This window comes from Arvicanthis niloticus, chromosome 5 (genome assembly GCF_011762505.2).
Source record: "Arvicanthis niloticus isolate mArvNil1 chromosome 5, mArvNil1.pat.X, whole genome shotgun sequence".
In the NCBI taxonomy this organism is placed as follows: Eukaryota; Metazoa; Chordata; class Mammalia; order Rodentia; family Muridae; genus Arvicanthis; species Arvicanthis niloticus.
Genome location: NC_047662.1, coordinates 92,518,735 through 92,544,384, shown reverse-complemented (window position 1 = coordinate 92,544,384; position 25,650 = coordinate 92,518,735). Strand labels below are relative to the sequence as shown.

The 25,650-nt window shown below is 37.9% G+C and overlaps 2 pseudogenes; both read left to right on the top strand.

Moving 5' to 3' along the window:
* The first annotated feature begins 3,922 nt into the window (after nt 1-3,922).
* Nucleotides 3,923-4,766, top strand: LOC117708775 (obg-like ATPase 1 pseudogene; annotated as a pseudogene).
* A 13,804-nt stretch (nt 4,767-18,570) lies between these two features.
* On the top strand, nt 18,571-20,404 carry LOC117709401 (serine/threonine-protein kinase PLK1 pseudogene; annotated as a pseudogene).
* Nucleotides 20,405-25,650: the final 5,246 nt, after the last annotated feature.

Sequence of the window (25,650 nt, the reverse complement as noted above, 5' to 3'; positions counted from 1 at the left end):
TTACACAGTGGAGTAATATTCAGATATTTTTTTAAAATGACATCATGAAATCTGCAAGTAAAGGAATGCTACTAGAAGAAATTATCCCAAGTGCTGTAACCCAGACCCAAGTAAATGATAATCAAGCTACAATACACAGACCCAGTGAGGTTAGGTTAAGAAAAGGGCTCTAAAGAATAAGCATGGATCTCCCTGGAAGGGGAAATAGAATAGATTTTGTGGATGAACTAGCCTGGTGTGGTCAGGAACATGACAGATCAGGTGGGAGGAAAAGATGGAGCAAGAAGCTCTGGGAGAGCCAGCTAAAATTGGAGGACATTTGCTGGTGAATGAAAAGCTAGTGAAATAAAAACTACCTGGAATCTGGGAGTAAGTACAGAGACCCACAGCCAGACACTAAGTGCAGAGAGTCTAAATCAGAAGTCTCCATTGAGTCCTTTCTCTCAGATCTCAGGTAATCCCTCCGAAAAGAGGGAAGAAAAAATTGCAGGAGTCAGAGGTGAGAGCAGACACCAGGAGAAGATGGCCCACTGAATGAACTAAGCAGGGCTCACATGGGCTCACAGAGACTGAAATTCAAGCATGAGGCCTACAGGGGTCCACACCAGGTCCTTTGCACATAGGTTGTAATTGTTATCTTGGTGGTTCTATGGGACTCTAAAAGGTAAAAGCCAATGTGTTTTTTACTCTGTTGCTTGCTCCTGGGACCCTTTTCCTCCTATTAGGTTGCCTTATCTATCCTCAATATGAAGTCTTTGCCTTGTCTTGTTGTCTCTTATTTTGTTGTTCCTGTGCTGTCACTTGAAGACCTGCACCTTTTTGAAGGAAAACAGAGGGAAGTGGGTCTAAAGAGAAGGGAGGTGGTGGTGGTGTTTTTGAAGAATTGGGGAAGAGGAAAATGTCATTGGGATTGTACGAGAGAACAATATATTTTAAATTAAAACAAATGAACTCCACCAAGAATGGACCTCTGATACTATCAGATATTCTCGGATTCTCTATTTTTATGGTAGAGATCTTCCTTATCTATGTCCTTTTGATAAAGTAACACTTATCTCATCTAAATGGGAAAGACTTTTTCTGACTCTAACTACATTGAATATATGCATTCAATTTTCCTCAATGGTGATAAGAAATAAAAATTAAGGTATAATTAACCTTAACTAAACACTTCTTAAAATATCATCTTTACAATATAGGAAACAAACAGACTTGCATCTAGGGAAAAGCAATCATATGTTATATCTTAACTACATTTAATTTTTGAACAGCTGGGAATTACCCACACTTCACATAGATAGGAAGAAAGTTCTTGAATTTTTTTGAGAGGTGTAATTCCTCTTAGAAGGATATATACATATGAAGCAATTAAACTTGATTTCAACATTATGTTTGTGATTCTTTCACAAAAGGATTTAATTACTATTTATACTCTATTATTTATCTCAGAATAAATAACATTGTATTGTGTCTCTGACAGTGTCACATACACAGCAAATGAGCATTTTTTTCCCTCAGAGACAGAAGACATGAGTACTGTAGGAAGCATTTGTTTCCCAGATATCCATTTGCACTTTGGAGCAGAAAAAACAAAACTTCACCATACCCACACAGTGTTCTCCTGATTTACTGTATGTATGCTTTACATTTCTGGAAGAATGTTCTTCCCTCTATAGCATGACCATGAATATGGAGCCAAAAATTTTGTTTCAGGAACATATCCTGGCTAAATCTTGCCATTTTCAAACCAGTTTTGTCATATCTGTCTTATGTCAAAATGATATACTTGAACACTAAGCTATAGCAAAGAAAATGTGTTTTTTTTATTGTTAGGCAGTTCTTCACAGGTGATGGGATCTGCCTCAGGCAGGCTAAGTGTGGATAATGGATTCATTTTTATTATCAACACAAGTGTACACCCAGTGAATGCGAGTCAGCACCAAATGTCTTGACCTCTTCATCCTATTTGATTAAAGCAACATTCAATAAATGTGTTACATGAATAACCTTTTCATCAGAATGGGATCCTCCCATATTCTCAAGTTTGGATATTTATCTTAGAAGCATCAGTAAAGGATGCCCTTGAGTGAATGTCAACTTTTGATCACTAGGTTTGTTGTCTGACTTAGGTGGAAAATTGAGAGTTACAGCAAAACATGTTTGAATTTTAACTAAGGAATGTCAGAGGAAAAACGTTAAATTAAGAACCTGACAACAGGAGCCTGGATAGCCCAAATTTAAAAGCAAACACGCAGGCAAACCAGACAGTGCAAATGGGCTACCTGGAAAACAAATGCTTCTTACAGCACTCATGTCTTCTGTCTCCCAGAATAATATTATTATTCCTAATGATATCTTGTTATACCTATAGATCACTGCCCAGCACAGTAATCATCAGACAGGCATCCTGCAGCAGATGATGGGAGCAAAGACTCATGACCAAAAGATAGGAGGAGCTCAGGGAACCCCATAGAAGGGTAGAGAAGATTGTATGAGTCAAGGCCTTGAGATCAGGAGAAAACAGCCTATGAAATCAACTAAGTAGGGTTCATAGGACCTCACAGAGACAATATCAGAGCCTGAATGGGTCTATGATAGGTCCTGTACATATACCTTATGGTTGTGTAGCCTGAAGATTTTGTGGGATCCTAATAATGGAAGTGGAGGGTGTCTCTGACTCTAGCCTGCTCTTGGGACCCTTTTCCTCTTCCTAGGTTGCTTGCCCAACAGTGATATAAAGGTTTGTGCCTGGTGATATTGTATCTTGTTATGCTGTATTTGGTTGATATTCCTGAGAAGCCTGATCGGGATGTATTATCTGATAGAAGAATTTTTTTAAAAAGAACTTGACAACACCAACACAGTAAGGAAAATATTTGTGAAAACCATTCCAATGACTAGCAGTCTAAGACAGACACATCCACAGTTAAGGTTACTCCCAGAGACGTGAATGGCATGAAGCTGTGGATGGAGCAGAGATGGGGTAGTGCTTGGCTAATGTGTGCATGTCCCATGTTCAGTGTCTGGAATCACAAGCACTGAATAATAAAAAATATAAAAATAAATACTAGTAATTTCTTTAAAATTTCACAAAGATCTACAAATGAGAGACAACTCAAATACGATAAATATCAGAGTATGAATTTTATTTTCTTACTAGTACTCTCCTTCCACACTACTGGCAGTGCAGTGTTTTGTCTCAGGCATAACCTCATGCAAAGAAGAGAAAAGTGGAGTCTTACCAGTTGGCCTATAAATTCAAAATTAATAGAAAAATGAATTATTCATCTATATTTATAGCCTATGTATAAGTATCTGGCCTGTGCCATCATAGTTGTTTTTCTTATGTGAATTAATAATTGATAAGGTACTAGTTGCTTTCAAATACCAAAAAAAAATTCTTTGCTCCTTTTTTCTTAACACTACTTTTTTTTTTCTAAATATTAAAATCCTAGTGTAGCCTTTATCATTTCTAACAACCCGAGGCTATAAACTCTCAAAACTCTTCATCTTTAACAACATTAGGCTTCAATGCTATTAAGGGCTGCAAAGACAACAATTTGCTTTTGTGCAATATCATCCAGATAAAAAGTGCTCCTCAGATGCAAGATTTACTAAACACACACATACACAAACATACACACATACACACACACACACACACACACACACACTTGCTTTAAACATTTTCCTTTAAATTAAAAATAAATAGTTTGTTAGTATTTTTAGTAACTTATAAGTGAGAGCTTCATGCTAGTTCATCACCATTAGCTCCATATTTCTTGGAGCTAAAAACAAAGTTATTTAAAATAATGAAATAGGTGCAGCTCGGCAGAGGACCAGGCCTGCACTCTTTCTGCCTCCCTTCTCACCTCCAGTGGCCAGCAGCAGCCAGACTTTGCAGTCCAGGACCCCATGTACCATGCCTGCCAAAAAGGGAGAAGATGGAATCACCAACCTCCAATTATTGGAAGACTTGGAACCTCATGGAAAGTTGGTATTGTTAGATTGCAAAATGTTAAGAAATCTATCTTCCTCAATGTATTAACTAATAATCAGGCTAGAGGAGAAAACGTCCTATTCTACACTACTGATCCTAATGAGAGTAGATTGCCTGTGCCAAATGAGAAATCTGACTTTCGTTGCCAATATCACAAACCAACAAGCAAGATTCCTCCTTTCCTAAATGTGGATATTGCTGGCCATATGAACAGAGCCCAAAATGGGCAGGGCTTGGGAAATGTCTTTTTATCTCATATTACTGCCTGTGGTGGGATTCTTCTGCTAACACATGCTTTTGAAGATCATGATATCACACATGTTGAAGGAAATTTAGATCCCATTCGATTATATAAATAATTCATGAAGAGCTTCAGTTGAAAGATACAGAAATGATTGGGCCCATTATAGGTAAACCAGAGAAGGTGGCTGTGAGAGGAAGTGATAAGAAACTAAAGCCCAAGCCCAAATATGACATAATATGCAAAGTCAAATCTAGAGTTACAGATTAAATGAAATTGATTGACTTCTATTATGACTGAAATGACAGAGATTAAAGTGTTGAATAAACATTTTTTTTTACCTCAAAACCAATGGTCTACTTGGTTAATCTTTCTGAAAAATACTATATAAGAAAGAAAAAAAAACCAAATGGTTGCCAATATCTGTCTACTAATCTAACCCTACAGAAGATACTAGAAGGAAAACTCCTACACAAACTACATCTAAGAAAACACAAGAAATTAGTCACTCTACAGCAAAACTGAAAGAGAATATCACACACACACACACACACAGAGAGAGAGAGAGAGAGAGAGAGAGAGAGAGAGAGAGAGAGAGAAACATCCAACATTGGAACAATGGGAACTAACAATCATTGGTCATTAATATCTCTCAACATCAACAGGCTCAGTTCACCAATAAAAAGATAAGGGCTAACACACTGGATATGTAAACAAGATTCTTCATTCAGTTGCATACAAGAAACACACCTCAGCCAAAAAGATAGACACTACCTGAGCATATGGGGCTGGAAAAATGATTTTCCAAGTATATGTCTCCAAGAAACAAGCTGGAGTGGTCATTCTAATATTTAATGAAATAAACTTTCAACCAAAAGTCATAAAAAAAGAGGGAAGGACACCTCACACTCATCAATGAAAAAATACATTTTGAACTCCTATGCCCCAAATTCAAGGGCACACATTTTCAGAGGGAAAAAACCCTCTACTAAAGCTCAAAATACACGTGGAAACCCACAAAGTAATAGTGATGGAGGAACTTTAACACCACACTCTCACCAAGAGGAAGGTCATTGAAACAGACACTAAACGGAGACACAGTGAACCTAACAGAAGTTATGAACCAAATGGATTTAACATATATCTATAGAACATTTCAACCCCCCCCAAGCAAACTAATATACATTCTTCTCATAACCTCATGAAACCTTCTCCAAAACTGACCATATAATCAGATACAAAACAAGCCTCAACAGATACAAGTAGATTGAAATAATCCCTTGCATTCTCAGAGCACTATGGACTAAGGCTGGATTGCAACAACAGAAACAACCGAAAGCCCACATACACATGGAAACAGAAAAACTCTCTACTCAAAGATAGTTTGGTCAGGGAAGAAATAAAGAAATTAAAGACTTTCTAGAATTCAATAAAAATGAAGGCACAACATACCCAAACTTATGGGACACAATGAAAGCAGCATTAAGAGGAAAATTCATAGCACAAAGTGCTTTCATAAAAAAATTAAAGATATCTCATACTAGCAACTTAAGAGCACATTTGAAAACTCTAGAACAAAAAGAAGCAAACGTACCAATGAGGAGTACACAGCAAGAAATAGCCAAACTCACCGTGCAGTGGTGGCGCACGCATTTAATCCCAGCACTTGGGAGGCAGAAGCAGACAGATTTCTGAGTTTGAGGCCAGCCTGGTCTACAGAGTGAGTTCCAGGACAGAGAAACTGTCTCGAAAAACCAAAAAAAAAAAAAAAAAAAAAAAAAAAAAAAAAAAAAAAAAAAAAAAAAAAAAAAAAAAAGAAAAAAGAAAAGAAATAGCCAAACTCAGGGCTCAAATTAACCAATTAGAAACAAAGAGAACAATATGAAGAATCAACAAAACCAAGATCTGATTCATTCTATGAGGCCACAGTTACTGTGATATCTAAACCACACACACACACACACACACACACACACACACACACACACAAAACCAACTAAGAAAGACAACTTCAGACAAATTTCACTTATGACCATCAAGAAAAAATAGTCAATAAAATTTTTGCACACCGAATCCAAGAACACATCAAAAATATCCTTCACCATGATCAAGTAGGCTCTCTCCCATGGTTGCAGAATTGTTCAATATATGAATATCCATCGACTTAATATACTATATAAACAAACTGAAAAACAAAGATTACATGACCATCTCAATAGACACTAAACTATTCTTCATGTTAAAAGTCTTGCAGAGATCATAGATTCAAGGCACATACCTCACATATTAAAAGCAATATACAGCAAACCAATAGCCAACATCAAATTAAATAGAGAGAAACTTAAAGCAATTCCATTAGAATCAGGGACAAGGCAAGACTGTCCCACTCTCTGTCTACCTATTCAATATCATACTTGAAGTTCTAGCAGAGCAATAAGACAACAAAAGGAGAACAAAGGGATACAAATTAGAAAGTAAAAAATCAGAGTACTACTATTTGCAGATGATATGTTAGGAAGTGTAAGCAATCTCTAAAATTCCACCAGAGAACTCCTACTGCTGATAAACAACTTCAGCAAAGTGGCTTGATATAAAATTAACTCAAATTAATCAGTAGCCTTCCTTTCTACAAATGATAATTGGACAGAAAAAAAAAACTAGGAAAACAGCATTCTTTACAATAGCCACAAATAATGTAAAATATATAGGTATAGTTCTAACCAAGCAAGGAAAAGATCTATATAGGACAAGAACTTCAACCTCTGAAGAAAAAAACTGAAGAAGATATCAGAAGATAAAAAGATCTTCCATGCTCATGGATCAGTAGTAATATAGTGAAAATTGCCCATCTTACCAAAAGCAGTCTACAGATTTAATGCAATCCCCATCAAAATTCCAACACAATTTTTACTAACCTTGAAAGAGCAATTCTCAACTTTATATGGAAAAACAGAAAAGCCCAGGATAGCCAAAACAATCCTGAACAATAAAAAAACAAAAACAAACAAACAAACAAACAAAAAACTTCTGGAGGAATCACCATCCCAGAATTAAAGCTGTACTATAGAGCAATAGTGATAAAAATTGCATGGTATTGGTACAGAAACAGGCATGTTGACCAATGAGATTGAATCAAAGACTCAGAGATAAACCCACACAGCTATGGACACTTGATTTTCAACATAGAAGCCAAAACCATACAATGGAAAAAATCAAGCATGTTCAGCAAGTGGTGCTGGTCCAAGTGGATATCTGCATGTAGAAGAATACAAATAGATCTATATTTATCACTCTGCACAAAACTCAAGTCCAAGTGGATCAAGGAACTCAACATAAAACTGGATACAATAAACCTAACAGAAGAGAAAGTAGGAAAGGTATACCCCCAAAATGCTCCATTATACCACAAGGACATGTGCTCTATCATGTTCATAAAAGCCTTACTCATAATAACCAAAAAATGGAAGCAACCCGATGTCCTTCAACCAAAGAATGGATACAGAAAAAAGTGGTTTATTTACACAGTGGAATACTATTTAGCTATTGAAAACAAAGACATCATGATTTTTGAGGGCAAATGAATGAAACTAGAAAATACCATCCTGAGTGTGGTAACTCAACCTCAAAAGGACAGCCATAGTATATACTCATATATACTATGAGTATACTCATTGGTAAGTGGATAATAGCCATAAGGGACCAAATACCCATGGTATACCCCACAAACAAATAAGTTAGTCAAGAAGGAAGGTCCAACTGAGGATGTTTTGATCACACTTAGGAAGGGATGGAGAATGGGGATGCAGGATCAAGTGTGGAGAGAGACACAAGAGAGGCCCAGAGGGCCAGGAGAATGAATGGAAATCTGTAACAGCGGATAGAGTGACCTTATCCAAGATCCCTAATAGGGAGGACATGGGAGCTGAAGAGGCTACCTCCTGCAACCAGGCAGGACCCCCAGTGAATGAATAGGGACACCAACTCATTAAAAATCTTTCAACCCAAAATTTGTTCTGTCTAAAACAAACGCAGGGATGTAGTAGACACTAAAGGAAAGGTCAACCTATAACCAGCCCCACTTGCAACTCATACCTTCAACAAGCAGCAATTCCTGACATTATTAACAGTGTCTGTATGACAGGAGTCTAGCTAGTATAACTTAGCTCTGAGAGGCTCTACCTATAAGCAGACTGAAACAGATGTAGATACCTACACCCATACATTAGACAAAAGTTGTGGGCACTTATGGAAGAATTGGGGGAGGATTGAAGGCCCTTACGTAGACAGGAACACCAGCAGTCAACAAACCTGGACCCCTGGGAGCTCTCAGAATCTTAGCCACCAAACAAAGAATATATGTACATATGCTGGAACAGGCATATATGTATCAGACAAGGAGCTCAGGCTTCATGGCTGTCCTATCTGCTCTCAGTGGGAGAGGATGTACCTAATTAGACACAGAGTTGATATGCCAGCATTGAGGAGAGAGCTACCCAGGGTGGGGGGTCAGAGTTCACCCTCTCAGAAGAAAAAAGAAAAGGGATGGGAGAGGGACTGGAAGGGGGAGCAGCATTTGGCATATAAAACTAGTTAATTAAAAATAAATAAAATAGTTGGAAAATTTGTATCTGGTTAATTGCACCTGTTTCTGTACCTAATGCATACATGCAGTACAAAGAGCTGCCTTTTTTAAATATAGCTATCAACATAACGCAACACATTTAATTAAGAAAAGAGAGAATAATCTGAACACATGCAAATTGAGAGAACCAATGCTAATAACTGCACAGGAATAACTGTTACAGCACTCACATCTACAGCAAATCACAAGACTTGATCTGGCAATTTTCTCGGGGCATAGTTTACAATGTTAGTTTTTCACAATGTCAATACAGCAGAATTCTTTAAATAAGAGTGTGTGATAAATTCCTAGATTTCAAGAAGCCATGATTTTATTTATTTTACCTATGCAAAGTGTTGGCAGAACTTAGTCAAGGATGGTGACTAACTATATGAGAGACTCTAACAGATTCTCTAGTTCCAAAATTCACCCACCACCAAAATTTACTACTAAAATTTCTGCCTAGCCTTATTCTACCTCCTTTTACCTGTGCCTACACAATGAAAGAGCTTTGAGCTGTACAGTTCAACTAAAAAAAAACAACAGGTATTTCCTAGGGATTAAATTCTCTCTCTCTTTTTTGCCTTTTCTCATGATACAAGAGCAGAAATAAAATATTTTGACAGTGATCCAATAAGAATAACCATGAGTGATATAATCCATCATTTCCAAATATGCCCTCACGATTCAAGTGACAGAAGAAAGTTGCAAGTGAGTCCACAATGCTTGTGAGTCTTTTGGGAAAACACTGAATCCAAAGAGCTGTCCTTTCAGTGCATTTACTGTCCTAGATGTGTTTAATCTTCACTTTTTTCCAGTTAGAGTCATAATTATGAACAACTGTAGATTATAATAGGTACTCTGACAGAATTCTTGCAAATGATCCATAATATAAGGACTGAATATGATTATTCTTAAACCTCAGATTAGGTCTTTTCTTTTGTTATTTCTGTTACTTTCTTTGACAGACTTAAATGTTCATCACTTCTCAAGAGTTATCAAACAATTCACACTTTATTTAAAGTTCTATTTTGTCTAAGATGGGGTCTTATATAGTTCATGCTGGCCTAGAACTCACTATGAAGCTCAGGTTGGCCTTAAATTCATTTATAATTTTTCTACCTCCACCGTCCAAGTACTAGGATTATAGATGTGTGATATGATATAGTGCTTTCAAATGGTTCTTACTTTTTACATCATTTCATATTGAAGGAACTTTATAAAGTAATCTACACTTGCTATCACAACACATATTCACCAGTTATTATTGAGAATACTCTTATCAAATTATGTAATATATCTTTTATGAACATTTATAACAGATTTTTGTGTAATATTCCAAAGTAACTCATTCTTTAAAAAAACTCGAAAGGATTTTAGCTTATTGATGCTATGATATGTAGTATCAATAATAGTTAAATTTAGATTATCAGCTAGAGTTAAATTAATCTCAATCTTTCTGCAATTATCTGTAAATAATACAGTGTGCCTTGGGTATTAACTTTATCTTCAATTGCTTATATTTCCAAGTCTCCCATCTTGACTATTAAGTGTCAGTCTATGCATTGAGTACTCACTGTCATGGAGTGCAAAGCTCACCCGTGCTTTAACATGCAGGGACTCTGGTAGTTCATGACCACGAATATGTATGTCATGTCGCAGTACATTGATATGCTGGGGGCATATCCTTTTAAATTATTGTCATTGATAACACACTATAATTGCTCTGATTGCTAACTTTAGCACATCCCAGAACAAAATTGTTTCCTCATTAATATTTAAGAAAGAGTCGAAAAGGGATATTTTATTAATACCTAAACCCTATATCATAAAATAAATACCACCATATTTAAGTATATGAAGTATTTGTAATTAGAGACAGAGAGTGAGAGATACACACACAAAATGAGAATGAGTTTTTAAATACAAATTCCATTCAGTGGTTCCATAGGAGTGAAAAATCACTGGAATGAATCAATAGTGACTCGAAAAGGAAAAATGTATAAAAACACAATATTGTTTTAGATAGAATTTAATATGTTGATACTTAATTAATGTTTAAACAGTTTTTATCTACCATTTTAATAATTGAATCCTGTTGCCCAATTATATAGTCAAAGACTAAATAAATAGGGAATGTTGCCCCGAGGTGATTATCACTGTTACTGTATCTAACTTGCAGTACTAGATATTACAGATACAGTTATGTGACTTGATGCATGAAATTAAATAAAAACTTATTTTAATTTTAAGTCAACATTTAACCTTTAATTCTAGGCTTGCTCTTACTCACATACATGTTAATAAAATGAAAACATTGAGAAAGAGAAGTATGTTAAATTGTTAATTTACCATGATAAGGTTTTATATTCATAATTATTAATTATCCATGCAAAGTGCTAATTTCTAGAAAACATGGTCAGCAGTTTCAAATATTTATTCACCCCACATGCATTCACTGCAGATATCAGGAAAACTAAGGTAAAGAAAACTTAAGGTCAGTTCTTCACACCAAACTTTTGAGAAAGCACAGAAACAGAAATTTGATGCTGTTTAGTCTAAACAAAATTTTCTGGAGTAACAGTTTTTTTCTGTTTCTTTAATACAACCAACAATATTCTTGAACAATAAAAATGGTTCCCTAATGAGTTATTATAAAATCTATACACTTCTAGAAGGTGTAGTTTATGTTAAATTCTATGAATGTGTGTTTGCAGGGTGCAATTAAAAATTACCCTCAAATTGGTAGAAATGAATCTACTTTGACCAAGAGTGCTATCAATGCAACATTACTGAACATGGTCAAGAGCTGACTGTAGATTCAACCACCCTGTCAGCTCACTGTGAGAGATGGTGTTGTCCTTAGCAACGCTGATGAACACATAAGGAATTAAGTGGAGAAGATGATAAGGTGTTCCATTCTCTTCTGGATTTCAAAGTAATGGGATTTGATATTTTAGTGCAGAAAAAAAAAAAAAACCTCTGGGCCTTTTGGTATTTGACTGAACTTTAAATACCAAATCTATCCTGCATTGCGAAGCTAGTCAGCTCAATCTATATTCTCAGAGCCATGTCTACAATGGAACAATGGACACATAACATCTCTGATTAGGAAAACTCAAAGGCCTGCTACTACCCTCCTTCATCACACATGATAATGTTGCATTCAAAATTCTGAAATGATAATTTGCCATAAAGAATTGAGATTGTGCTGAAGTGTGAAATGTTAATAGAGTTCTGCTAAGCAGATTAATTATTTTAACAGAATTACCAAGGCAAGTTTTAGATGACTTCAAAAATAAAACTATTTTTAAACTTTCAAAACTACATATGTTTACATGCAAGGTGCTAACTTGTCAGTCATTATTAGCTGGTCTCAAATAGTTATGATACATATAGATAAATGCAGAATAATCTGGAAAATATTGGAATATTGACTTTTTATGTAAACATTATTATTGAAACCAAATTTATCATAAAATGAATAAGTAAATTCAAAACTTTTCAAAATAAGTAATAATTAGTAGTTAAATGTAGGCTCACCAAACAAAAATATCATAGATAAATAAAAATCACTGGTACTTAGTTTATATCAGGACAAATTAATAAGATATTTCTAAAAATATTAAAGTATCTCATACCAAAAGCAAGGTTTTTCATGGCTTTCGGTACTGGTTTTGGAATGAAGTGTTTCCAGAAAACTTCAACAAAAGCTAGAAAACACATCCCAACAAAGTGGTCAGTGCAATCTTCTCCAAAAAACAAAACAAAAGGTGCATGCTTAATGGGAAGAAAGGGTTTTGCTAAATTATGAAGCATTAATGAATGGATGTTGCACAGCCATGAACTATGATCATTACAAAGATAAACTGTAGATAACTAATTGTAATACCATCTCAAACAGCAAAGTATAAGCTGAAAAGTGTAGTTCATACTTCACATAAGCTGTAAAAGAAACCATTTGCAAATAACTACATATTAATAATAAGCAGAAACAAAACACCCGCTACTTTACTATTGAGTCAATTTTTGTTTATATTATAATAGAAGCAAATTATGGTTAAATATATAAATAAAACACCATTATTATACCTAAAGTGAAAAGCCACAGTTCAGAAAAGCTGAAAAAATATTGATTTTAGAATAGTTTGACTGCCAGAGTAGTTTCACATTTGCAACAAAATTGAACATAAAGTGTGGAGGGCTCATGTGTGTCTGTCCACATTCACATCCACGCCATCCTCTAATGACGGTATCCCAAGAGCAGCAATTAATCTAACTGATGAACCTCCAAGGACACATCACTGCCACCCAGAGGACACATTTCACAGGAATCATCTTGGTGATTGTACATTCTGAGAATACAAGTACAGATAACTGAGCAGAATCATGTTCTACTTATGATGTATGGAGTAGTCTCATGATTCTTCAGTTTTTCTTTCCACTGTCCAGTCATCCTTTCCATTCCCACCCTCACAATTATGGGTTCATCAAAACTGTTACTATATGCATCTCAGAAAGAGCAAAATAGGATAGTGTTTTTAAAAACCTAAACAAAAATACTGATCTTATTGTTTTGTTTGGTTTGCTGAATAGACAGGTAGATGGATAGATAGGTAGATAGATAGATAGATAGATAGATAGATAGATAGATAGATAGATAGATAGAAGATAGATAGATAGATCTATGTATATATATCTTTATGGTGGTAAATAATATGCAAAAAATTTTAAAAAATCTTTATATTAAAATAAAGTTTATGTAGTGTCCGCCAATCACATACATGCTGTCTAATGAGGTACTCTTATAGACAGAATGCATGTACTTTGACGTTAGGTTTTTAAATTACCTTTGTGTACTGTGTAAATATATGCAATATATGCAGTATATGCAAATATCCATGTAACTGTAAATCTATGCAGAAGTATACAGAAGCACATAGATGTGAAGGTATACATTTGTGTGCAGGAGAGCATGCATATGGAGACATAGTTGTGTATATGCAATAACACATGCACATACATGTGGAGGCCAGGCATCAATGTTGAGTATATCCTTCAGTCACTTTCCACCTTGTTTTCTGAGACAGGCTTTCCATGAACTGGAGCTCACTAATCTGGTTGGACTGACTGACTAGTGAGCCACAGGATTCCACTTGTCTATACCTCTTTGGAACTGCGGTGTCAGAAGCACACTTCTCTGTCTAGCTTTTCCCATGAGATCGAGATCTGACCTCAGGACCTTATTTTTTACTATTTCCAGGTCCAACTTAAATCTTAACTCCCAAGATAAACTTCTCCTAGTTGGTTTATGTGAATTTGTACGTGATGCTGAGGATGATGAGAACAGTTATCCTTAACAAATGAAGTGGTACAAGGCATAAGTCTGACTAAGTCTCAGGGAAAACACTTCACTAGACAGATAACATTTATTATTTCAATTTCACAGAGAAGTTAATCTCCTTAAAAATATTGGTGAGTGTTTAAAAATAAAATAGCTTTATATTTCTAATATAATCATATTAATATCATTTCAAGGTAGCTTCTCACAGCCAACCATTGAACTGAGCATGGGATCTCCAATAGAGGAGTCTCCAGTGGGGTCTCTAATGAGGGCTCCAATGGAGGAAAGGACTGAAGGAGCTGAAGGTGTTTGCAACCCCAGAGGAAGAACAATATCAATCAACCAGACCCGCCATAGTTCCCAGGGACTAAACCATCAACCAAAGAGTACACATGGAGGGGACCATAGCTCCAGCTGCACATGTAGCAGAGGATAGTCTTCTTGGGCATCAATAGGAGGAGAAGCCCTTAGGCCTGTGAAGTCTTGAAGCCCCAGTGTAGGGGAATGCCAGGGCTGGGAGGCAGGAGTGGGTGGGTAGGGGAACACCCTCATAGAAGCAGGAGGAAGAAGAATGGGGTAGGGGTTTCTGGGGGTGTAAGGGGACCAAGAAAGGGGATAACATTTGAAATGTAAATAAAGAAAATATCCAATAAAAATTATTTCTAGAATAAATAAAGCATACCTTTTCATTAAATATATTCACATATTTGTTTTCAATGTTAACTAAAATCTCTCTAAACATTAACTTTAAATTATTCACTTCCTCCCTTCCCCCTGACTCACCATCAGATACAGCCACCTCATCCTCCCCAACCCGGTCAAATACTAGGCTCCATGATGCCTGGGCAGTCCATGCCAGGTCACATGATTCCCAGCCAACATTCACACTACTGGGAGTGGCCCTACCCCTCCGGGTATGCCTCCAATGCCCGAAAACACCTTAGGACCCCAGGTACCTCTCATGGCACCAAATGGCATGTAACCTCCTCCACCACAGCAACAGCTGCTGCCCACCAGCCTCGGCCACTGCCTAGCCTAGAAGATACAGGGAGCCTCCACAGCCACCACAAGCTGAAATGGGGATGGCAAGACTTGTGTCTCAGCTTCTTTGATTTTCTTGCAGGATTTTTTTTTCCTAACCCAAGCACAAGTCCCATGACTCTCCACTGCCTGATACTTCCTGTGCCAGGTCCTTAGTTGATACTCAATAGAAAGCCTTTGGTGACTAGTGTGCTCTGGTCATTTAAAAAGTACCATGTGTCTCCCATGTCCCAGTGTGCCAGATGTTACCAATTGGTCTGTAGGTCCTGTTGACATTATTATTTTCTTTGTCTCCCTACCCCCTTCTCGCACCCCTTTGTCTAAGGCTTCAATGTGTAATCTTCTATAATTATTGTCCTTTCTTCCTCTGTTACAGTTGTTTTTTAAGGAAAGTATCCTAAGTTAATAGAAACCAAAAAAAAAAAAAAAAAAAAAAAAAAAAAAAAAAAAAATGATATGGGCAGAAAGAGATAATAGCCACAGAGGGAAACACCTTAAGGCATTATAAGTGACCTTATTTCTGCTTATCTGAGCTAAGAGTAGTGCTACTGATGAAGACTCTGAGACTTGTCACACATTTAATGGCAGAAAAACCCACAGTTAAGATTTTCCCTTGAGACTCTTGGCGTTTGCCTCTGACCAGATGCCCAGGTCACCACCAGAGTCCTGGGGTGCTAGGACTAAAGAGACCCTGCTCCTTCTTTAGACTTCTAGAGTCTTGAGTGGAAATGGAAATGAGTTTGTTCCTTGGGAGCTTACTTTTCTTATTTACCTTCAGGAAGATCCCAGTGTCTTTCAACAGTGGCCAGGGTTCCCCTCCTCCCCTCCATTGTCTCCCTGAGTAGACTGACTCCAAATGCTTGCCTTCTCCCTGGAATCTGGTTCATACTGTGGTTGTTTGTAACCTAAGCTCTGTAATGTGATCACTTTCCAGTTTGAGAGATGCAAGTGGAGATAATTTTACAATGTTGATAATCTACAGAACCTGAGTTCAACACAGCTCTTACCATGACTGTGAGTCAGGTATCATTCCTGTAATAACACCCATCCAATTTTGGGAGGGGTGGGCTCGGATAATGTGTGTTTTTTGTACAAATGTGTTTCTCAGTGTGGGTTTTTGGTTTGTTGTTGGTGGTGGTGGTGTTTAAGAATTCTGAGAACTATAGTTTTTGAAATAATGTTTAAATGAACAAAATGGTTGGGTTTTTTAGGTGAATTTTAAACACTGCTACTTTTTAAAATTCTTACTTTATAGTGGCTAATTTCTTGCCCCAAATTCATTATAAAGTATGTGTGTGTGTGTGTATGTGTGTATGTGTGTATGTGTGTATGTGTTAAAAATATAGATATATGTATTTGTATGCAATTATAAAGAAATCTGTAATATTTAGTTTTTGTTATGAGATTTTTTTTTGTTATGAGAAATTAAAATGAGTCATTGCAACTGCTGTAGTATGAAAAAATTAACTGTTTTAGGTTGAAAGAAACAGTGATATAAATAAAATTTGTTCATGTAAAGGCTAAAAAAACTAACGTGGTACAAAATAATACACAAAAGACAACAAAGTTAGTAGAAGATACTGATGCTGGTTGGGAAGATGGGATGCTGAGTTAAAGGCTGATGTCTGTTGGGTTTTATGAAAAATGTCTAGATAACAGGATTATTTTGCTGGGTTGTCAGGATGTACTTGGAAATGATCCAGTTTCCCTTTTGTCCTGTAAGAAGCAAAAACATAGTTCAACTAATAGTCAAAAAAAAAAATCTGCAAAGAGGATCAGGTAATAGAAAATGGCTCTCAAAAGATCACGATTTGGAAGGTGTCTTCAAATAAATCAAATCACAAAGGAAGAGTAAATCTAGAGACTGAAAAGTCAGAGCCAGAGAAGGAACCATGTATTTCTTTATTTTTATTGTTGTGATAAAACAATTCTAAAGCCAACTTGGGGAGGGGGTTATTTGGTGTACGTATTCCAGGTTACTCTTCATCTCACCAAGAGAAGGCAAGGGCAATAACTCAATCAGAGCAAGAACCTGAAGACAGAAACTGAAGCAGAGGCCATGGAGAAATGGTATTCACTGGTTTGTTCTCCATAACTCCCTCAGTCTTCTCTGTTTACATACTCCAGGACCACCCATCCAAGGGGAGCATCACCACAGTGGGATGAGGCCTCTACAGCAATTGTTAATCAAAAAGTGCCCTATAGGGCCAATCTGATGAAAGCATAAAAAAAAAAAAAAAAAAAAAAAAAACCTGAAGTCGCTTTTCCCGGACAACTTTATCTAGCTTATGTCAATCCGACAAAAGCAAAACTACTAAGACACACTTCAGAAGCTACATATCTTCTCCTCCACTAAGTGCTCTCACTATTTGATTTGCTGATAGCTGCTGGATAATGTAGGTCTAAAATAGAGAAAAACATTAGATATGCACCTCTATTGTGGGAGTTGAACATCTGTTTGTAAGTAGTGATAATCCTATGCAATGCTTCTTTAGTAACTATAAAAAGAAACATATTAAGACATATAAATATGAATTAACAAAATTGGCGACATTGCTTCCAGTAATCACTGACATGATGAGAGGAGAATGATGATACTGTAAATTGACAAGACTTTTCCACAAAGAAATTTGATTTTGCCAAGAGGTGTGGTGTATTCTGATTTTAATATGCTTGCAGGTTAAACTATCAATGTACAACATATTTGAAGATTAGCAAAAATGTGAATGCCTCTGGCCACCATATCTTTAGTTTCTTGTGGCAGGTTGTAAAGCCATAATTTCCAGAAAGAAAGAGTCACAGAATATATGGATATGTAAAGTTAAAACCTAAGAGAGAGAGAAGCTCAAACCTAATTATTTTAAGGTAGATACTGAATGTTCTTGGCCATTGTTCTGGGGTTCTACATAGTGTCTCTGTTCTGGAAGATTATTTGCTGTACAGCCCATGAAAAATTAGTTAACATAAAAGCATTAGGAGAATCGATTTATAAAATATTCATTAAACATGAGGCATGGAGAATTGTCTCCCAACAGACCTTAAATATCAAAAGACTAAATACAAATCTGCTACTACACACAAAAAAAAAATTAAATTGTTTTGTCAGACTCAAGTGTGCCAAAGAACTCATTTAATACAGAAATAACAAATTCAGTTATTCAAGTGATTGCAAAGAAGGAGGCTTAAAGAGGCTAACTCAGTTTCCTTAGTCCTATGTTGTTCTAAAAATAGTATTCAGCCAGGTTACTTATGAAAAAAGACCAGTTTCGAGAGCAAGACCCTCTGCACCGACCGGGCCAGGTCCATGGAGCAACTTTGGCATCATGAATGTAGCGGCCAAAGCTGGAAAGCTGGCTCGAGCACCAGCTGACCTCGGGAAAGGTGGGGTCCCGGGAGATGCAGCTCCCGGTGCCCCAGTGGCCGCCCCGTTGATGAAAGAGATTCTGGAGGTCCTCATGGACCCACGCAGCCCGTGGCAGTATGTATGGGGGCACTTTCTGGGTAAAGGAGGCTTCGCCAAATGCTTCGAGATCTCAGACGCAGACACAAAAGAGGTGTTCACAGGCAAGATCTTGCCTAAGTCTTTGCTGCTCAAGCCCCACCAGAAGGAGAAGATGTCTATGGAGATCTCCTTTCACCGCAGCCTTGCACACTAACATGTCGTAGGCTTCCATGGCCTGCCTTTTTTTTTTTTTTTTTTTTTTTTTTTTTTTTTGACAGCAACTTTGTGTTTGTGGTTTTGGAGCTCTGTAGAAGGAGGTCCCTCCTGGGAGCTGCACAAGAGGAGGAAGGCACTGACTGAGCCTGAGGCCCGCCACTACCTGCGGCAGATAGTCCTGGGCTGCCAGTATCTGCACAACAATCAAGTCATTCACAGGGACCTCAAGCTGGGCAACCTCTTCATGAATGAGAATCTGGAGGTGAAAATACGGGATTTTGGCTTGGCAACCGAAGTGAAATGTGAAAGGGAACAAAAGAAGACCTTGTGTGGCACTCCTAACTACATAGCTCCTGAGGTGCTGAGCAAGAAGGGACACAGTTTTGAGGTGAATGTGTGGTCCATAGGGTGCATCATGTATACCTTGCTAGTGGGCAAGCCACCCTTTGAGACCTCATGCCTAAAAGAGATCTACCTCAGGATCAAGAAAAATGAATACAGTAATCCCAAACACACCAACCCAGTGGCTGCCTCCCTCATCCAGAAGATGCTTCAGACAGGTCCCATTGCCCACCTCACCATTCATGAGTTGCTCAATGACAAGTTCTGCACTTCTGGCTACATCCCCCCTTCTCCCTGTTACCTGCCTCACCATCCCACCAAGGTTTTCAATAGCTCCCAGCAGCCTGGACCCCAGCAGCAGGAAGACTTTCAAGGTCCGCAATAAAGGCATGGAGAACCCCTCACCTGACCGTCCTCAGGAGAAAGAGGAGTCAGTGGTTCAGGAGATGAGGCCATCAAGTGTCACCTTAGTGACTTGCTACAGCAGCTGACCAGTGTCAATACCTCCAAGCCCTCAGAGCGTGGGCGGTGTGGCAAGAGGAGGCTGGGGATCCTGCTCGTATCCCTATCTTCTGGGTCAGCAGGTGGGTGGACTACTCGGACAAGTATGGCCTTGGGTATCAGTTGTGTGACAACAGTGTAGGGGTGCTCTTTAATGACTCAACACGCCTCATCCTCTACAATGACGGGGACAGCCTGCAGTACATAGAGCGTGATGGCACAGAGTCCTACCTCACCATGAGCTCCCACCTCAACTCCTTGATGAAGAAGATCACTCTCCTCAACTATTTCCACAATTACATAAGTGAACACCCGCTGAAGGCAGGGGCTAACATCACACCCTGGGAAGGTGACAAGCTTGCCCGGCTGCCCTACCTACGAACATGGTTCTGCACGTGCAGCAACATCATCCTGCACCTCAGCAATGGCACTGTGCAGATTATTTTCTTCCAGGACTACACCAAACTTATCCTGTGCCCCCTAATAGCAGCGGTGACCTACATCAACGAGAAGAGGGACTTCCGGATATACGGCCTGAGCCTCTTGGAGGAATATGGCTGCTGCAAGGAGCTGGCTAGCCGCCTCCACTATGCTCACACCATGGTAGACAAGCTCTGAGCTCATGCTCTGCCAGCAACCGTCTCAAGGCTTCCTAGGTCTCTGTCCTTCAGACTGGTGCCCCTTCACTCTGCTAGCTCTGGGCCTACACTGCTGGGCTCCTGGGGCTGCTGTTCAGTGCCCCTGGCCCTGGGGGGCTGGGCAGGGAGCAGTGGCCCTTTGAAGGGGTTGCTGTGTGTGAGTTATTTGTACATGTTTGGGTGTGGGTTTATATCCATTTTCCTGCCCTCGGCCCACTATATGAATTGTATAAATATTTCTATCAAAAAAGAAAGAAAAAGACCAGTTTCTCACATAGATATTTGCGTATTATGACTGACACGATCTAAGGATTTACACATTATTTTTTGTTGTCTTTAAGCAATTTTACACAAATCGATATACAGTAACTGAAATAAATTCTATAATAAAGACTCCCTGTAGGCAAGTGCCACCAGTGGGTTTTCTAGCAGGTAGGTCACTGGCAAATCTACCTAGAGATGTGTGAGTCAGATGTTGGTACAGCTCTTAACACATCTAACTTTTGGGTATCTTATTTCTCTTGCGCTCAAATAAGAAAAACAAGAATGTGTATTTTCCACGTTGATCGTATAGACGAAATGAGATAACAAAAGCTAGTGAAGAGACATGAACTAGAGCAGTAGCTTGCCCGCTGCAGAACCTATAACAAGAAATGTTTATAAATCAGTGTAACCATATAAAAAAACTACAATATCATCTTTTTCTTTTGTTTCAAGAATTATTGAATATTATAGGAAAGTACTCATAGTATGTGATGAAATAAAACTAAAACCAAACCATATTTCCATATTATGCCAACTTTTAAAAATATACCCACATATATACCTATAAAAGACTTAACAGAAGAATCCTGTCTTCGTATTCATTGCAATAAAGAATGAGTTATTTTCACTATAATTGTAATATTTCTTTTACCTCCTATAAGAAAAAAATTGACCTATATAACACATTTATCACAGAAAAAGTAACACTTCAATTAAAATGGGATTTGTAATAGTATACGAAACTTATGAACCCAGATTGATTCAACCATCACTCAAAATCTATTTTTTAACACTTCTTTAAAATTACAAAACAACCCGTTAGAGATGAAAAATATTTGCAATATATTATGGTGCTTCGACTTTTTCAAATGTCTCCTCTCCCAGACCAATGTCTATTTACTGCTTCAATTTCTAATGCTTCCAGGATGTATCAATTTCATGTTTATGTTTCCTATGTACCATGAAGAGCGTTTCGTTTGCTCAACAGAGGGAGATGTTTACTTGTAGATTCTCCTGCCAGCTGGAATTTTGAGTGACATGCTAAATAGAAGCTTAGAAGTAGCATCATATACAAAGCCCAGAGACTCCTTGCTAATTACAGTGTTGAATGTATGAAAATAAGCCTGCCTATTGAATTCATAGACTACAACAGTTGCTCCTCTGACTTTCTATTTTTCTAATTAAAAAGACCGTGAGTTGTTGAATTGCTTTGAACTGAAGGACAACTTGGGAATGATGTAACAAACACAGATTTTGGGTCAATCCAGACATCAAGCAATTAAGTTCAGCTGGCCTGGCTCAGCAGCCTGGCCTTCCTGTGATGCACTTCCGTTGTGAATCAGAGTTCAGGAGTTATGAAAAAAACACAGTCCTCTTACTGGATGCCATCCTTTTGTTACTTTGGAATAGAATAATAAAGAGATATTTTTTTTTCTGTATCTTCTGTACAGAAGCCCATCTTCTTTGTTTCAAATTTTGGAAACTGAAATACAGAGTAGTGGGATGTTTGATGAAGATAATATCATTAATTATGATATCATTAACTAAAATATTATTAATTAACAATTGCAATAAACATGCTAAAGTGAACAGGAGAATGCTGAAGAAGTCTTAACACTACACAAAGAATTACAGGCACTAAGCAATGCTGGGGGTGGGAGAAATAATCTCCAACTGGTTATCCCAATACCACATGGACATCCCTGAGAACATACAAAAGACACAGCAGGTTGTATTTAGAAATATATATGTATATATGTGCACATACGTGTATATAACAACAATTATGCAAAAGAGGGCATAAATTTGAGAGAGAGCAATAAGAGATTTTTTTTAAAAAAAAGAGAGTTTAGAGGAAGAAAAGGGAAGGGGTAAATTATGTAATTATATTACTATCTCAGTAATAAATGATTTTAAAAAACAAAATGAGATCAGCACATGGCTGTGTAGACAGTGCAATCTTATCACCAGTAAGCCAATCTCATTCTTTTTAAGCTGCTTCCTTTGAAAGGAGCCATTTTAACAGCTACTCACAGAGGACTTTTCTTCAGGAAAAGTTTTCTTGAATGAGGTGGACTGGAATAAATAACAGAGCAGAGTATCTTTTATGCAAATGGGAATTCTAAAGCAGAAATTCATTTGTAGGTGAATCAATGTGTGTGACTAAGGAGAGGAGATACTGAAACACCAACACAAGTAGACTTGGAGCTCATCTATGGCACACCCATATACGAAGCCTCCTAAGAGCAAATAAGGTCTAGGTCTGGCTGAATGATAAAGGAGACAGACATGACTGCCTTCACTAAATGATGCAAGACTGTAGTTGAATCAGAGACCGACCACTAAGCTATAAGTGCAGGAAAAGCAGAAAGTAGCCATGCCAGCAATGAGAACTCATACATTAAAAGTGATTACAGAATAAAGCTTTTGTAAGGATTTTCTTTTATAGATTTTATTGATTACACTAACGAGTAATATGCAAATATACATGCATGTTTTATCTGGAGTTCAAGAAAACTGAACAGGAACACTCCTTTAGAAGGTTTTGATAGGCTATTCAACTTGGCCTCAATAACGAAGGGCAAAAAAATGACTTTACCCGTGGGCTTTCTTTATTCAGAGAGTTTAAAAAACAATCTGAAAATGGAGCCATATGCCAGATGGAAGATGTGTTTTCAGAGCTCAGAGAACCGATGCAGAGCTAACGCGCTGCTGAACAATAGCAACTGGGGCCTGCCTCGGCACTTGCTATCTGTTTGCATTCATTCATAACACCTTAATGTTTACACATTAAGCAGAACACAGAAGAGGTACTGCTATGGTCTGCTAAGTGTTAGTGCCACATGAAGGCCTATTGGTGTACTGAAAAACAACAGCAGAAGCTATTGTAGCAACTTAAGAAAAACACAACTGTGGCTGCTCTTCCATCTAAGAGGAGAGAGCTAAGTCATAAACACAGAAATGACTTCAGATCACTTACTTCTGATCAGTATGAAATCCAATATGCCTTACAGTGATGTATGTGATCATTGGCTAAGTGTGTAGTGGTCAAAGAATCGAGCTTCCTTTGGGTTTCCATGTAAAACAAGGTAGAACCCTTGTTCAATAATTAGCTTGCTAATTATCTTTACAATTCTTGGTATTGTTGAGTATCTCAGAAGACAACCTAGATAGAAGCAGACAGGTGTTTGAGAAGAGAACCTGGATTCAAACCAATGAAAAATGTTTCACCTCCCATGAGCCTTTGCTTTTTCTACTATACCTGATAATAGCTAATCATCTTATTTTGAGGATAATTTAATTGTCATTAAGTTATTAATGTAAATATGTCCTTTGGTCACAGTCTACTTTTTAACAGAATAACAAACATAATTTATTTTTACTGTGGCAGGTGACTTTCTTACATCCAGAAATTATAAACAATAAGGGGAGACTATTTATAACAATCTGGAAGGAAACTAGTCATGTTTATCTCTGTGTCCTAGATTCTAGGTCTTCACCGCCTTTCAGTGTTAGCTAAGGCTTATCTCCCACAACATGAGGATTGATGTCGGAATACCTACAGGCTAAAGCATAACTCGTGTAAGTATTAGATGCCCTCAAGAAATATTAATACTTCTTTTCCTGACAAGTTGTATTTGGATATAGTTCATGTCTGTCATGGCTGATGAATGAGTTTCTAAACATGTTCAAAAGTTCAGTTACCTCTAAGAGTATCCTGCGGAAACTTCTTGACCTGTGCTGTTGCTCTGCAGCATCTCCTCCAAGATGTTACAGAATGACCTCTCTGTGGCTGGTCTGGGAATACTGAGTTTCTGGCCTCAGCTCCAGGTCATTAGTCATAGTCATCGCCAGAGCTGCCTCTGTTGCTCTCAAAGTGATAATGGCACACACAATGCCTACCCCACTTAGACCTAAAGTCTTTGAAGAGATATCTCCTTAACATGGATTTGAGCTGCCCTGTGTTCCTAGGACTCATGACACAGAATCACATATCACATCTTCTTTCCATCCTATTATGGCTTCACCTTATACTTTGGTTGAATACTTAAACCCACATGGACCAGTTCCACTTTATATCTATCTGTTTGTCTTGCTGTTTCTTAGAAAAGCTCCTAGCATCAATAACCTATACATAGAATGTAGCTTAAGATTCTCTTGGTTGCCTTATAAAGGCTCATTTAGCATAACACTCTTACAATGAAAGTAAACTAGAGATTCTGCTCTTATTTTATTTATTTATTTTTATTGGATATTATATTTACATTTCAGATTTTATCCCCTCACCCCTCTTCCCCCCACCACCACCCAGGAACCTCCTATCTCAACCCTCCTCCTCATGCTTCTATGAGGATATGCCCCCACCTACCACCCCAATCCCACCTCCCACCCTCGAATTTCCCCCCACTAGGTGTTCATCCTTCATGGAACCAAGGATCTCCTCTCTCACCTATGCCCGACATGGCCATCCTTCCCTACATATGCAGCTGGAGTCATGGGTCCCTCCCTATGTGTTCCCAGGCTGGTGGTTTAGATCCTAGGGAGCTCTGGTTGGTTGGTATTGTTGTTCTCCTCATGGGGCCACAAACCCTTTCAGCTCCTTCAGTCTTCTCTCTAACTCCTCCATTGGGAACCCCTTGATCAGATTAGTGGTTAGCTGTGAGCATCAGCCTCTGAATGTGTCAGCCTCTGGCAGACCTCTAAGGAGACAGCTATATCAGGCTCTTGTCAGCATGCACTTCCTGCCATCCACATCAGCATCTACCTTTGAGGACTGTACATGGGATGGATACCCAGGTGGAATGGTCTCCAGATGGCCCCTCCTTCAGTTTCTATTCCTCACTTTGTTTCCTACTCAGATTCTGCTCTTACGAATATGAAAATCATTAACAAATTGTTAACAAACTGGCTCTCTACTGAGTTTACTTCTTGATCTTCAATATATGATCCTTAAATCTTAGGCTAGAACAAAGAAGTAACTTCAGGCAGGAATCTAAATC